We start from the raw sequence: 15,249 nt of genomic DNA, 5'->3' as shown, positions 1-15,249 counted from the left end.
GGTTTAGGATTCATCTCTCTGCTCTGCTAAATTGCTTATCATTTATCCATTTACTTTCCAGTTTCCAAATTTTGTGTATGTTGTCTTCTTTCCTACTCCAAATGTATAACTAAATGTAGTTTGAGTTGCATTGGGAAAGAGTGAAGCTTGATATCATAGTCATCTTAGTCTGGAATGTGATAGCTCTATTTTCAGGGATATTCCTAGGACTCCTTACTGAGATGTGTTTAACACCCTAGTTATAACAGCATCATACTTACAAATAGATACTTAAAATAGCTATGATATAAAAAATGTATTAAACATCATCCATCTTAAAATGATTCTTATGCTGATTAGAAGAGGGCAATTTATGACTTTTCCCCCATATTCCAGATATGTAATGAAATTAGGTCTTATATTTCCCTCAGCATTGCCTACACACATACATTTTTATTTTTAATATTAACATTATTTGAGATTACATAGAAAATTATTTCAGAGGTCACTTAAATTTCAGCAGTACTAAAAACAGCAAATTTATAATACAGTTAAATTTATAATGTAATTAAGTGTAATTGTTTTGGTATTTGAAGTAAACAAACAATTGATCAAACGCTATTTGTTTAGATTGTTTACACCCAACAGTGTGTCCTTATCATGTGTTATAATTGCCCCCATAGTGCTATTATCTTATTTTATTATATTTTATTATTTTTATTTTATCTTATTTTTATTTTATTTTGTTTCAAATATTAAATTAATATCAAATTTACATAAGTAGAATCCTCTCACCTTTTGATGAATAGGTCTCTATCCATATTCTCCATGCTGCTCTTCTGCTTAGGATCATAAAATATCAGAATTATAAAAGCTCTTTTAAAAATGATGATATAGAGATCCAAATAGTTAATGTGGCTTGAGCCAGGTTAATATGTTTCTGTCTCAAAGTTCAGGGCTTTTTTCATTGCACTAAAACCACCCCCTACAAATCAGTTTTTTGCATGTAATTTTGGGTTCCCATCTCTATGGAAAAGGATGTGTATAGCATATACAAATTTTAGGCTGCCTGAGAGACTGAATTTGTTCATTCAATAAATTATTCATTCAAATCAATTATTTTGTGTGCCAGACACTTTTCTAAGCACTGTGGCAATAGGAATAAACAAGATAGCCAAGGTTCCTGTTTTTCTACAGTATACATACTGTTTTTAAGTCAGAAACATGCATAAGTAATAAATAAGTAAGGCAACTTTAAAAGGGGACAAGAGATGGGGGTTGCCGAATTTACATAGAATGGCCATGGATGGCTTCTCTGAGGGGAGGAGGCAAACCTTGCTGTGGAGGTATCATCTAGATCCCCTCCTATCAGGACTGAAGCACTCATCCACCCAGCATCTGGAGTGTTGCTTGCTAACAGCTCTCAGCTAAGATCCTTTCTAGGGATTGTCCACAACTCAAAGGGACCATCTTCTCCAAGATCACACCTTCTTCCCAAGATAGCCCATATCCAAAAACTTGTTGATATGGAACTATGAAGACTTGGATACCACACCCTGATTCAGGGTCATCTGAATTCTAGAGCTCTTTGTAGGATAGGTTGTGGCTTTTGTTACAACTGCATTGCAGTTCAACCCTCCCTCTTGCCTAATCCTGCTTCTTTTACATTTCCCACAGGTACTTCAGAGAGTACTCCCCATATATTTTTGCACACAGCTCTCCATCTCAGTGTCTGCTTCACAGGAAAACTGACCTCCAACAAATAATGACCCAGTCTCTATGAATAAGGAAGAACACTATCAGAAGTAACAGTAAGTAGGAAGGCCTTGAGATGGGAATAAGCTTGGAGTGGCTTGAGCATGGTATGTGGAGATTATAGTAGTATGAGCTGAGGTCACAGAGATAGATAGGAACCAGAATATAGAGCCTTTCACGTATGAAGCCTGGGTTTTATTTTAACATAATAGGAAGTAAATAAAGAGTTTTAAGCAAAAGAGTATAATGATATAAAGATTAAAGGTTACTTTTCTGTGTGGAGAATAGAGTATATCAAGAATGGCATGGAGAGTAGGAAATGAAAGCAGGGAAGACCAGTTAGACAGCTATTATAGAGGTTTGGAAGAAAGATCATAGTGGATAGATTAGGATGGTAGTCACAGACATGAAGAGAAGTGGACAAATTCAGGAAATATTTTGGAGAAATATTCTGTAGAATTTGCTGATGGATTGACTATAGAAGATAATAAACAGAGAATTAAAGGATGTCTCCTAGATTTTGGTCCTTGCAATCAGGTGGATGGTGGTGCTATTTATTAGGATGGAATATAGTAGGAACAGGAAAACTGGAAAGGGCATGTAAGTTAAGAATCTGGTTTTGACATTGTGCCGGTTTGAGTGTATTGTGTCCCCCAAATGCCATTATCTTTGTGGTCTTGTGTGGGGCAGAAGTTTTGGTGCTGGTTGGATTTGCTTGGAATGTGCCCCACCCAGCTGTGGGAGATGATTCTGATGAGATGTTCCCATGGAGGCGTGGCCCCACCCATTCGGGGTGGGCCTTGATCGGTGGAGCTATAGAAATGAGCTAACTCGGGGGGAGAAGACTGAGTGCAGCTGGGAGTGATGTTTTGAAGAGGAGCAAGCTTGCTAGAGAGGAACGTCCTGGGAGAAAGCCGTTTTGAGGCCGGAGCTTTGGAGCAGACGCCAGCTGCCTTCCTAGCTAACAGAGGTTTTCCGGACACCATTGGCCATCCTCCGGTGAAGGTACCCGATTGCTGAAGTGTTACCTTGGATGCTTTGTGGCTTTAAGACTGTAACTGTGTAGCAAAATAAACCCCCATTTTATAAAGGCCTATCCATTTCTGGTGTTTTGCATTCTGCAGCATTAGCAAACTAAAACAGACATATTTGTGGTGGTTTTTAGATCCTTGGATATATGAATATGGATCTTAGGAGAAAGGTGAGGGCTGAAGTTTTGGTGATACATGTCCAAAGAGATAGATGATTTAGAGTTATTGGCTGGGGTAAAATCCCTTAAGATATCAACAAAGATTTACAAAGTAACCTAAGATATGTCCTTCAAATACTCCAACATTTACAAGTTAGTCTGAGGCAGAAGAGTCAACAAAGAAGACTAAGAAAGAGAAATTGAAATATGAAGAAAACTGGGAAATGATTTCTTCTCAGAATCCCAGATGCCCCAAAAACGGATTCATGAAAAAGTGAGTGATCATCCATGTTCAATCCTGCTTACAAATTCCAGTAAGATGAAGTAGAAAAGTGACCATTGTGATTTTAACAATGAGGATATCTTTGAAGGTCATGAAATGAATTCAATGGAAATCTAATTGGAAGGGATTGAGAAACAAATGGGAGGAAATGATTTGGAGAAAGTGACCATATGCTCCTCTTCCCAGAAATTCTGATATGAACAAAAGGCAGAAAAAGTGGTCCATAGCCAGAGGAAAGATACTAGATCTAGATCTAATAGATCAGAGACATTTATGATGCAGAGCTAGAAGGGACAATTGTGGAAATGAAGCTTTTGAGAAGGGAAGAGAAGGATGAGATCAGACTATGTGTGGTATAATTAAAAAGTGAAATGCAATGAGAGTGGGTACCAGATGTGGAAAGTTTGATAAATGTGTTGGGCAGAAGATAAAAGAGCTCTTATTTGATTCTATTTACTCCGGAAAGTATTGAAATGAAATTATTAGCTTGAAGAATGGGGTGGGTCTTAGAAATTTGAGGAGAGGGAATATGGTGGATTGCTCAATAGCGTCAAGCAATAATTTGTGGTCCTCAGTCTACAGGGAAACCAGTTAGCAAGTTTGTGTAATTTTTTCCACCATTAATCATTAATTTCCACATTAGTGATGTGCAGGAATGGAGAAGATCAATAGATGGGTTTAATCAGGGGTGAGGTGTTTTGAGCTGAGGAGAGTGGAGAGAGAGAGAGAGAGGGAATTAAAATAATAGAATTTGAAATCTAGAGTAGTTAAAGAGAAAGGTCAGGATAGAGGAAGTTATGAATAGTGAAAAGGTAATAGGATCAATGGAAGTCTTAATTGAGGTTTAAAAATCTGCTGCATTTGGGTTGAGTAAAATAAGGACATTAGAAGGGTAAGAAATAATAGAGAAGAGAGCTGTTTGAAATCAACATTTGGCTTTTGATAAAACAAAGATATGACCATGAATGTGAGGGGCTGAGGTGCAGAGGAGGAAAATAAGGTTGATTGAGAGGAAATTAAAGAACAGAGAGATTAGATGTTGGGTGGTGTTCCGGTTTGCTAATGCTGCCCTTTTGCAAAACACCAGAAATGGATTGGCTTTTATAAAGGGGGTTTATTAGGTTGCAAAGTTACAGTCTTAAGGCCATACAACTGTCCAAGCTAAGGCATCAACAATAGGATGCCTTCACTGCAGAAAGGCCATTGGCATCCAGAAAACCTCTGTTAGCTAGTAAGGCACGTGGCTGGCATCTGCTTGCTCCTAGGTTGCGTTTCAAAATGGAGTTCTCCAAAATGTCTATCTCAGCTGCAGCTCTGAAGTCCTTCTATTTGTGAGCTTTTATAAGACTCTGGTGGACTAATTAAGGCCCATGCTGAATGGGCGGGGCCACACCTCCATTCAATCAGAGGTCACACCTTAATCAAAGGTGTCACTCACAGTTGGTTGGGTCATATCTCCATGGAAACAACCTAATCCCAATATTCCATGAGATTGGATTAAAAGATCATGGCTTTTTCTTGGGGGGCATAATATATCCAAACTGGCACAGATGGATCATTTGTGGGAATGTTGAACTTACCAAACAGAAAGAAAGGAACAGGGTGAAGAGAAAGAATAAGCCAAAAGGATGACCAGAAGGCCAGCAAGTAACAGCAGTAGGTGGCATTAACTGGTGAAAAATATCTATGCAATAAGCTTCAACTGAATGGTGTTTTCTAAGTGCATAGGAGGAGCAATGGTTTGTACATGGCTAGTAGACCAAGGTGTACACTTACTCTATATTCTCATCCTTAACGATTGTAGGCTATGAGAAGAAAGCAGCCCCTACTTGAGAGAGACAAAAGAAATTTATGTCCTCAGGAAACACCCTGGTTACAAGTTAGTGAGAAAATAACGAATAAACCATTAGGAGAGGTTGAAGATGAAGCAGAATTAGTCCAAGATACTTTTTGAATTGCAGAGACAGCGCAAGACTTGGGATGATTGGTAAATTGGAGACTGGGTTTCATGAGAAATGTGCAGAGCTGTACAGAGATAAAGGTTTGTCTGGTTATTGATGGATGAGCTGGGATGTTTGGCTAGATGCCAGTGGTTCTTCACATTATGATTTAACAGAAGGAAATGCTGTATGGTGAGGTTAAAGCAGAGATTGTAGAAAATTGTCTGGATAAAATGGAAGCTTGAATAATTAATCACAGTAGAAAAACATGCTTTATGAATGTTAAATTCCTATCAATTCTGGCAAAACAATGGAACAAGGTTTAATTCACTTAATTTTGTGCACAGAAGATAGGTTGTCAAGTGTATTGAGAGCAGTATGAATTATACATTTATTTGAAATTGCAAATGGTGATTGTTTTGTTCTCCACAAAATTATTGCATTTATTTTTTCTTATTCTATACTCCCTTTTTTCCCTCTTTCATTCTATTTCTGTCTTTTTATATGCTTATTCCTACTTGGTAGAAAATTAGCTTCTCAGAAAATGCATAGGATCAATGCATTCTGTTAGAGTGGAAAAACAAGGCTTGAAACAGATGCACTAGAAATCCCAAGGGGTCAATACAAATTGAAAAGAATCGATCAAGGAGAAACTGCTCTCCTTGTGTGCATGTGTTTGTGTGTCTAGAATACAAGTTTATGAGAAGCCCTAAAAACAAAGTATGAAGACTGATGTGTAGGTCAGGGAACAGCAAGATTTTCTAGCTGTATGCAGAGGTACACGAGGAGAAAGTGCTCCTAAATAAATCAGTGGATTGCTTTTTACAGTTATATTTACCCATGTGACAATTTGTCATAGAATTTGGAGTCCATAACTCCAAATACGTATGTGATATGTTTTACAAGAAAATTTTTATCCCTCAGAAACAGATCTAGAATTTGTAAATACAAAGTAGGAATGTGTATGTTCATTAGAAACTTGGAAAATATCAGGTTAATCTTATAAATTATTACAAATATTACTGTGGATGAGGACTTTATCTGTTTACCTCTTTAAAGATTTCTGTTAATTGAGCCAAAGAATGTTTATTGAATCCTACTAATAGCTATCAGAGAAAATATACTGCTTTGTGGGGGGTTTCTTTCCTCTATATATTTTCCCATATTATTAAGTAATAAAAATATTGATTAAGTGCCTTTTAATGCAGAGCCCTGTACTCAGCATTGAGATACATCATGTGCTAAAATTCTTAAGAGGGTGAAGAAAAAAATCTAGCTAGTAGTTACTGAATCTTTGTGTTAGGCACTCATTATCTCATTTAATCTTTATTCTATGAGGTAAATATTACTACATCATTTACATTTTACTGAAAAAAAGCTGAAATATTTTGAAGGAGCTTAAAGGTTTTAGAATTTAGGCTTGCACTTGATTTTATGAAAATCATGCAGATTCCATGACGCTTCTTGGGAATTCTCCATTTATCCAACACAATACACTTGTAGAATAACTATAACTGCAACTTTGGTGAAATTCATTACCTGTGGTTCCTTGATTTTTATTACAGCAAGCATAATGATCACTAATTAATGTCAATAAAAGGGTATGGCTAGAAGCATTCTGAATAGCTCCATAATTGAATAAGGATCTAAAACAACATCATTAACCTCCCCAAACTATGTCCTTTGCCCTATCCTGAACCACTCTGGATCTGGGATATACTTAAAATAAATTATCTTCTGTGTGAACCACTTAGCAAGCTATTTCCCATTCTCAAGAACACTTTTATCTTCAGAGGAATTGAAGCAGCTACTCCAGGAGTGAGAAATCTAGCTTTACCCAGTTTTAGATTTTAATGGGCAACTAAAGTCATATCAGCAGTTTTAACATTCGGCTTCTCACCTGCCACCACTGTGGTAAATACATCCTTTAGTCACAATCCTAATCCAGTACCTTCAGAAAGACTTTAAAAATCTATTTTACATTTTATCTTAATTTTTTTTTCTTGATAATTCATAACAACCTGTTTCAACCCAGATTAGCCCCAAGACCAAAGAACATGCCTGACACAGAGTTACCCATGAGTTTAATTAGGAATTAATGCACAGGAGAGGAATCTTCCCGATGGCAGCTGGTGGTTTGGGAACTGTGAAGTCAGCATTCCACACACACAGAGAGAGAGGAGTGCCAAGGAGGAGCCTCATAAAGGTTTGTGACAATGGAGTTTTACACACACACACACAGAGGAGTGCCAAGGGGGAGCCTTATAAAAGTTTGGGATAAGGGAGTTTCTCACGATATTTGGTTTCAACAAGGTCTGGTGAGGTTTGGTTACAACATGATTTCGGGAGATTTGGTTGCTAACAGTGATTAGGGGAGGGAAGCTTTAATGCTTCCTGCCCCCCCCCCCCCTGGAGCCGGGGGCCTGTTGCCTGGTCATGTATGTGGCTGTGTGATCTCAGTAATGGAGGAGGCGGTGGGGCCCCAGGCCCTGGGTCCTCACATAACTTATCAACGGAAATAAGCTTACTATTTTATTAACTATTTAATAAACCTTCATAAAAAGTTATACATAAAAATAAAGAAAACAGCTTTTGTGTTTTGGAGATTGTCATAATTTTAAAAACCTGATTGGTTGATGTTTAATAGAGGAAAAATAAAAAGTAACACAGTATATATTTTTTCCCTATGTTATAAATATATTTAAGTACGATTCCTAAACATTACAAAATGTTTCCTTAAATTTCTATTGTGAAAAAGTGTTAAAACTTCATGTTTTAGACAGAAGAGTGGATTTGAATTTCTTCTATCAAAAATAGAATCTTTAAAGTATTCAGAAAAATGCCATTAATGTTCTGGAAAACATTGTAAAGAAACTCTTCCATGGATATGGATGTTTAATAACTGTAATGTAAAATATTTCTTTTTAAAAATTATGACCCAAATAAGGCTTTAATTATACTTGGAAGATAAAATATGGTTGAATTTTGTTGCTTTGAAGTTTAAAATATGAGGCTTAAATGAAGCAATCATTTTCTGGAGTATTTAACCTGTGCATTAGTTTTAACATGTGTCTTTTAATGATACACTACTTTGAAATTTCAGTGTGCTCATATAAATTAATAATAAGGTAATTAAATTAATTAAAAGAATATTTACTTCATATCAGTACCTTGAAATTTTGGATAGGGAGTATTATAGTTTTTTTCCCATGAAAAATGGAGCATATCTGAAATTTATTTGATGGTCTTTCCTTTAAAACTGTATCACCTGGCAGAGCACCCCAAAAACACTTTATCAAAGCAATTTTCAGAAAAAGGAATTTTTCATGAATGTAAAAAGCAATACTTTGAAACTCCTTTAAGATATTTTTCCAGTTTTCAACAAACATCACTCCACACTTTTAGTAAGCAATATGATATGTGACGTGCCAGGAATAGAGGTCTCTTAAGAGTTTAAAAAAAAAAAAGACATCTAAAAATGTAGGCCTTGTTAGTCATCATTTCATTTAATGTAAGGTCTGTTGGCTATTTGTTAAACATTATGGCATGGTTCAGAGCTTTCCAACTCTGCTCACGTCTGAACAACCCACTGTCATGTTTGACATGGAATGCTAAGTAAGCATTTTAATAATTCCTAGGTAACATCGTTAATGCTTGGAAACAACACCCTGGGAAAGAGTATCATATGCACAAACTCTTGAAAGAGCAATTTCAAGTTTGAACAGTAAGAATTAAGTTTCCTTACTTTCTTACCAAGTCACCTATGTATTATTTTGAATTAACTGGGTGGAAAAAACAGGTTAGCTATACAAAATTTAGAAAACTATCTTATGAAACTCTCTTAAAATTGCCTGTCTTCTCTCTTGGGCTCTATAGTAGGTTTCCAGAACACAGGTTAAAAAGAGCCTTGGTCAAGGCCAGGTAGGCACTGGGAATTTATCTCTTAAGGATTAGTTTGAGGGATAGCTTGGCATCAAGATTCTCATAAACATAGAAACATATTTTTCTCCAATTTTTTTCATTACGTATTATAATTTTTTTCTTATTATACCAGAAATACATATCATAAGTAGAAAATTTGGGAAATAAAGGAAATTTTAAAGAATAAGAACATGTTAATTATATAAAGTTAATTAAATATATTAGTTAGAGAAAGCTAATTAAAAGCAATTGCTATACCATGGCTTATAATCCTACAGCACAGAGATAGCATGAAATTTTTTGTTTATTAAAAGGATCCTTGTTTAAAGTCACTGCTTGGTAGCTACAGAATTTTTCTTAGCAGTGATTAGCTGATTCTACCCTTTCCTCTATAAAAGCAGGTGAACAGTAGAAGCTTGCAGGGCAACGGAGAAGCCAGTTCCATGGAAAATATGTTACCCAACATGAAACTAATCACAGATGGGAGTCACGACATCAACAGAAAAATTCCGTGTTTCCTTCCCAGTCTGGAAATGCATCCCAACTAAACTGGAAAGGCGTTCTTTCTCCAAATGGTTTTGGATTTCTTCACTCCTTCTCCAGTGGGAAGACTTGAATTGAATCCCATGGGCGTTTCTTCCACGATCTCTCATGTTTATGGAGAAACACTGGGTAATCTGGTTGCATTACTTTGAAATGCTTTGGATCAGAGATGATGCCTTCCTTATGTGACTCTCCAAAATTGGGCAAGAAATTTAATACTAAGGAAAGTTCTAGAAAAAGTGAAGAGAAAGTTAAAGATTGCTTCTGAATACAGTGAAACTTCAAAGAATGAATTTTCTTAGATTAAAGATTTCTTTGAGATTCAGTGCTAAAAAATAAAACCAGTAAATCATGTGAAGCAAAGTTGTCTGGATATGTGGTTGTGGCAGGTTTTTTCTGCTTTTGCCCAATTGAAAGTGAATTGGAATAGTCTTGGGGGTGGTGGTGTCAGAAACATGTTTTCTTGATACCAGCCTCCCTCTTTTCCCACATCAGATCCCAGTCTCAGCTTATTTTCTTATCTCTTTTTACTGATGAATAGGAGTAGAATCTGGTAAACCCATTTACACTTATTCATTTGTCAACTCATTATGTTTCAGTGTGATTCACTCCCCACCCCCCCTACTTTATGTGTTAAGTTAATCTGGAATTTTCATTTTAGGTCTTTTAACCCTGCATGTAGAATGAAAGTTTTTATTAATATAATAACAATTTTAATTAGCGGATAGGAAACTACTTGGGAGAGTGAGGAATATGATAGGGTTCTAAAATCATAGAGCTTTCAAGTGCTCTCCTTAGAACTAGTTTGGTATTGTAGGATGGCTCCATTTTCTTCAAGATTGAGCAGTCTAGCCTCAGGTTATGGCACTAGAAGGCTGTTCTGGGGAATTGAGAGTGACAGAAGCAGCATGAACTTCTACTATGTGCTGCTGGGAAGACTTGGATCTTCTACCACCATGATGCATGTTTCCCTGGAGTCCCTGTCCTCCAGAAGACAGAATTATTATCTTGGAATGCCCAGTGTCTGGCACATGAAAGACTCCTAGGAAGTTTTCTGAACCTCCTCCTGCACGAGAAACCCCCAGATACGTATTTTATACTTTCCCAGATATTTGTGTCTAAATACAGATTTATTTCAACCCCCTGCCACCTCCACCCCCATGCCTAAACCTCTATCTCATTGAAAGTATCCCCATGAATCCAGTGGTATCCCTATAACTCCTGGGTTTTAATGTGTCTTTTGTTTTTTCTATTGTTAAACAGGAAATGTGGTACTATGTTTAAGTTTACAGGCTTGGAGACAGGCCAGGAATATTGTGAACAATCAATAAATGGTAGCCATTTGTGCCAGTTTGAATGTATTATGTCCCCCAGAAAAAGCCATGTTCTTTGATGCAATCTTGTGGGGCAGACATATTAGTGGGGATTTAGTTGGAAAGTTTGGATTAGGTTATTTCCATGAAGATGCGCCCCACCCAACTGTGGGTGATAACTCTGATTGGATAATTTCCATGGAGGTGTGGTCCCACCCATTCAGCATGGCCTTGATTAGTTTACTGGAGCACTATATAAGCTCAGACAGAAGGAGCGAGCTTGCTACAGCCAAGAGGGACACTGAAAAATGCACAGGAACTGAGAGAGGAACTGCAGTTTACAGAGACATTTTGGACATGGCCTTTGAAAGCAGATTTTGCTCTGGAGAAGCTAAGAGAGGAAAAACGCCCCAAGAGCAACTGAGAGTGACATTTTGAGCAGGAGCTGCGGCCTAGGGAGGAACATCCTGGGAGGAAGCCATTTTGAAACCAGAACTCTGGAGCAGATACCAGCCACGTGCCTTCCCAGCTAACAGAGGTTTTCCGGACACCATTGGCCATCTGCCAGTGAAGGTACCCGATTGTTGATGTGTTACTTTGGACACTTTATGGCCTTAAAGACTGTAACTGTGTAACAAAATAAACCCCCTTTTATAAAAGCCAGTCCATTTCTGGTGTTTTGCATTCTGGCAGCATTAGCAAACTAGAACACCGTCTACATAGTACTTTTATAATGCTCAACTCATACCGCACCTTAGATGTGCAGAGAAAATCTGTTTTATTTATTTTGTTAATAAACATTCTGGCCGTTTCTCCTGAGGTACTAGTTTGTAAAGGGAAAAACAAACAAACAAACAATCTAAACTTGTTCAAGTTGGGTCTGATCTAATATTAAAAAAAAAACAACCCTTTAGCTATTAGTGTTCAGACTCTTTTAGATAACAATTCTTAGGTTCTCAGAGATGCCCCTTCAGGATGGTTTCAAAGAGGTAGGAAGAATATGAATTCTTGTTATGACACCCTCAGCTTTCTCTGGTTTTCTGGAGGAGATTCCACCTGGTGTGTGCTTGTCTTGCTGGGCAATCATCACCAAAGTCCCGATGTAGGCTCTCCTGTTTTGTCTCCTGGTAGCCGTTCCCTGTCAGCTTCAGTTTCCACTGGTGCCACAGACACTTCTGAGTCTGACTGGGACTTCTAAGGGCCCCACCCAATGGCCAAAGTGATCTGTCCTGCAACCTTCATTGCACCTCACCCCAATACAACAACACTCTGGTAAGTGCCTCAGCCAGACTTTCAACTACTTTTGTGTCACAAGTGTGATAGGAAGTCAAGGCCTTGCTCCTGCTGGCCTCTCTGTTCTGCTAAGTTGATGTGGTTGTGCCCCAGGTTGGGACAGCAGCACTGTGATGTGACCTTTTAGCAGGACCCTGCAGAGAAAGTGTGTGTGTGTGTGTGCATGTGTATATGTGTGCAAAGTGCATTTGTGTCTGTGTGTGCTGCAGTTAAGAACTCCTCTACCCTTGTGCTGCCCTCACATTTATCTAACACCCTCTGAATAAAAATCTGGAATATGAGAACAAAAGACATGAATCCATTTTACTTTGTTCTTTTTCTTCCCTTTCTCTTTCTTTGCCAGAAACAAGAAGAGTGATCTTTCTCTCCTTTCTCTTCTGGGTCTGCTACCTACCATGTCTGCTTTTGAAGTACCTACACAAAAGATCAAGCACATTAAACACTTCTTTCACAAAAAACTAACTTATTTACAAAATCCTTTTTTTTTTTTTTTTTAATGTTAGAAGCCAGATAGCTCCTTACTCTTTGACTTTGTGTTCCTTCATTAACAGATCCTAATGGCCACTCAGGCAAGTAGATGCTTCTCGAGGATTGGGAGGCATTCCCCATAAAGACAAAAGAAAAAATGTATTGGTGATTGTCCAAATACAACTCCCATTGCAACTGTATTTCAGAACTTCAGGACATCCTACTTTATTACTACTTTGAGTTTCCTTTTCATTAGATGAAATAAAACACTTTGATCTTTATCACTAATGCAATCCTATAAACAAATCATGGATATGGTATACTTAGAAACAATTAGAGGTGTTCTTAAGAGAAGAATTTAGTTAAGTGAATTGGAGGCTAGATAATATTCTTTAGGTTATCCCTCCCCACTTAATGACTCCAAGAATCAGAAATCCTGCATCCCATTTTTATCCTAAGTGATAAACTTACTGTGTAAAAGTATGCTCCATTTTAAATTTCTTTCATTCTTGCTCCCATGTAATCTGTTTTCCAGATGGCAGCAGTCAAAATGACCCTAGTATAAAATGCAAACTAGCATATCTTCTCTGCTTCAAAATTATCAGATGGCTTCCCACCACACTTACAGTGAGGCCAAATGTTTTTACAATGGCTTTTAAAGCTCTGCAGGGCCTGCTGCCTGCCCATCTCTCTGACCTCAATCTACCTTTTTTGTTTCAGTCCCTGAGCTCTACTCCCTGGGCTTCCTTGCTGTTCTCCAGGGGGACCATCCTGTCATCTTCATCTGGGCACTTCTCACTTGCTCTCTCTTCATCAGAGAGTTGTGTGATTTACTACCTTACTTCACTGTGATCTCTGCTTGAGTATTTGCTTCTTATAGAATTGACTTCTTAGCTTTTTTTTTTTTTTTTTTTGTCTTGACCCATGGTTTACTTCATGATTCATTACATACAAATACATACACAAACAATGGAGGAAATATCTTATGATGTAAACTATATTTCCTTTGTGAAATGAACTCTATTTTCTTTTCAAATATAATTTAATCCTATTCTATGCTCTGTTTAGAAAATGCTGCTCCCGATTGACTAAATTTATCTTATTACCCATAGTTTGGGTAGCAACTTACATTTCAAAAACATTGTCTTAAAAGGACTTCTCTGTTATAAAATTATATAGAGAAATCCCTGGGGACCCCTGAGAGCCAAGAACAGAACAAAACAAAACAAACCCATCTCTACTTCCTCTTTGAACTCCCTCGTGCGTTTCCTTTTGAAATCTTTTGAAATCTGAAATCCCCTCCAAGGTAGCCAACCTAGATAGCCAATCAAGACTCGAGTTATGTTTTACCCAATACGAAACAAAGCCTGCCTGCCTGAAACCTGTCCCTATAAGAGAAAAAACTCCTTCCAATCAATAGGACTTAACTTAACTTCCTTTTCCCGTCTATAAAAATTGCTAGCCATCCCTAGAAGCTTGAAGCTGCTTCCAATTTTGCAAGTGATCTGGTTTCCTAGCTGCAGCAAAAATTTTGGTGTCATGAATGAAATGCATAATCTGCAAACTCAACTCGGATTTGCTTTCAAGACTTGACAACTCTAAAACAGCAGTTCCTGACAGTTTCTATTTTCCTTCCATTTAATGTTTCTAAGCAGTACATATCAAATTAACATATTTTATGTATTGTTTGTTTATTTGCTAAATTTTTGTTCCTTACCTGCTCCCACTCTTGCCCCAACCAAGAAACAAACTCTATGAAGCCAGGAGCTTTGAATATCTTGTTCTTGATGTATCCACTCTGCCTAAAACAGTGCTTGGCTATAGAAGGTGCAAAATAAAGATTTGTTTATCAATTAATGACTCATATGTAAAGCAGTATACCATAGTTAAGAGGATAAAATCAGGACCTAGACTGCCAGAATTAAAATCCCAGGTCTACAACTTCAGGTGCTTCATCTTGGGCAAGATAAACTTTCTTTACTTCACCTTACTCATCTGTAGAATGGGGGCAAAAATAACAACTTACTCAAGTTACTGTAAAGATTTTATTAATTTACTTAGAACACTTAGAACTGGCATGTGTTAATTGGTATATTCTGTTTCCTATATAAAAAGAAAAAAAACAAAATAGAGTTATTATGGCTAAGAGATTTAAAATGGCATCTGGTGGTTATTCTGGACATGACTCTTAGCACATATCAGCCAGATGTCACAAACTGCCAAAGGATGCAAAGCCTCAAGCAACAATCATTCCTCAAAACCCTAAGACCATAAAACAAAGATAAAGATAAATAACTCAGTAAACTATTAATCTGAAGGACAATTGGAGTACCCCAAATATCCACCAACCACAAACAATTTATCTAATTTTATTCTTTTTATTTAAAAACCTTTGCCTGGAGATGCCAACAGGTCAGGATTTGGTTGCTACCTGAATTTGTGCTCCCTGAATTGCAATTCTAGGGCCCCAATAAATGCCTTTATTGCCTTGATGGGTAGTTTGTTATTTGTCAGCTGACACCTACTATTATTGCTCCTATTTACAAAATGGGAATAGCACCCATT

Source organism: Choloepus didactylus, chromosome 13 (assembly GCF_015220235.1).
Source record: "Choloepus didactylus isolate mChoDid1 chromosome 13, mChoDid1.pri, whole genome shotgun sequence".
In the NCBI taxonomy this organism is placed as follows: Eukaryota; Metazoa; Chordata; class Mammalia; order Pilosa; family Megalonychidae; genus Choloepus; species Choloepus didactylus.
The sequence above is the reverse complement of the archived record's forward strand: the minus strand, read 5'-3'. Positions refer to the sequence as shown.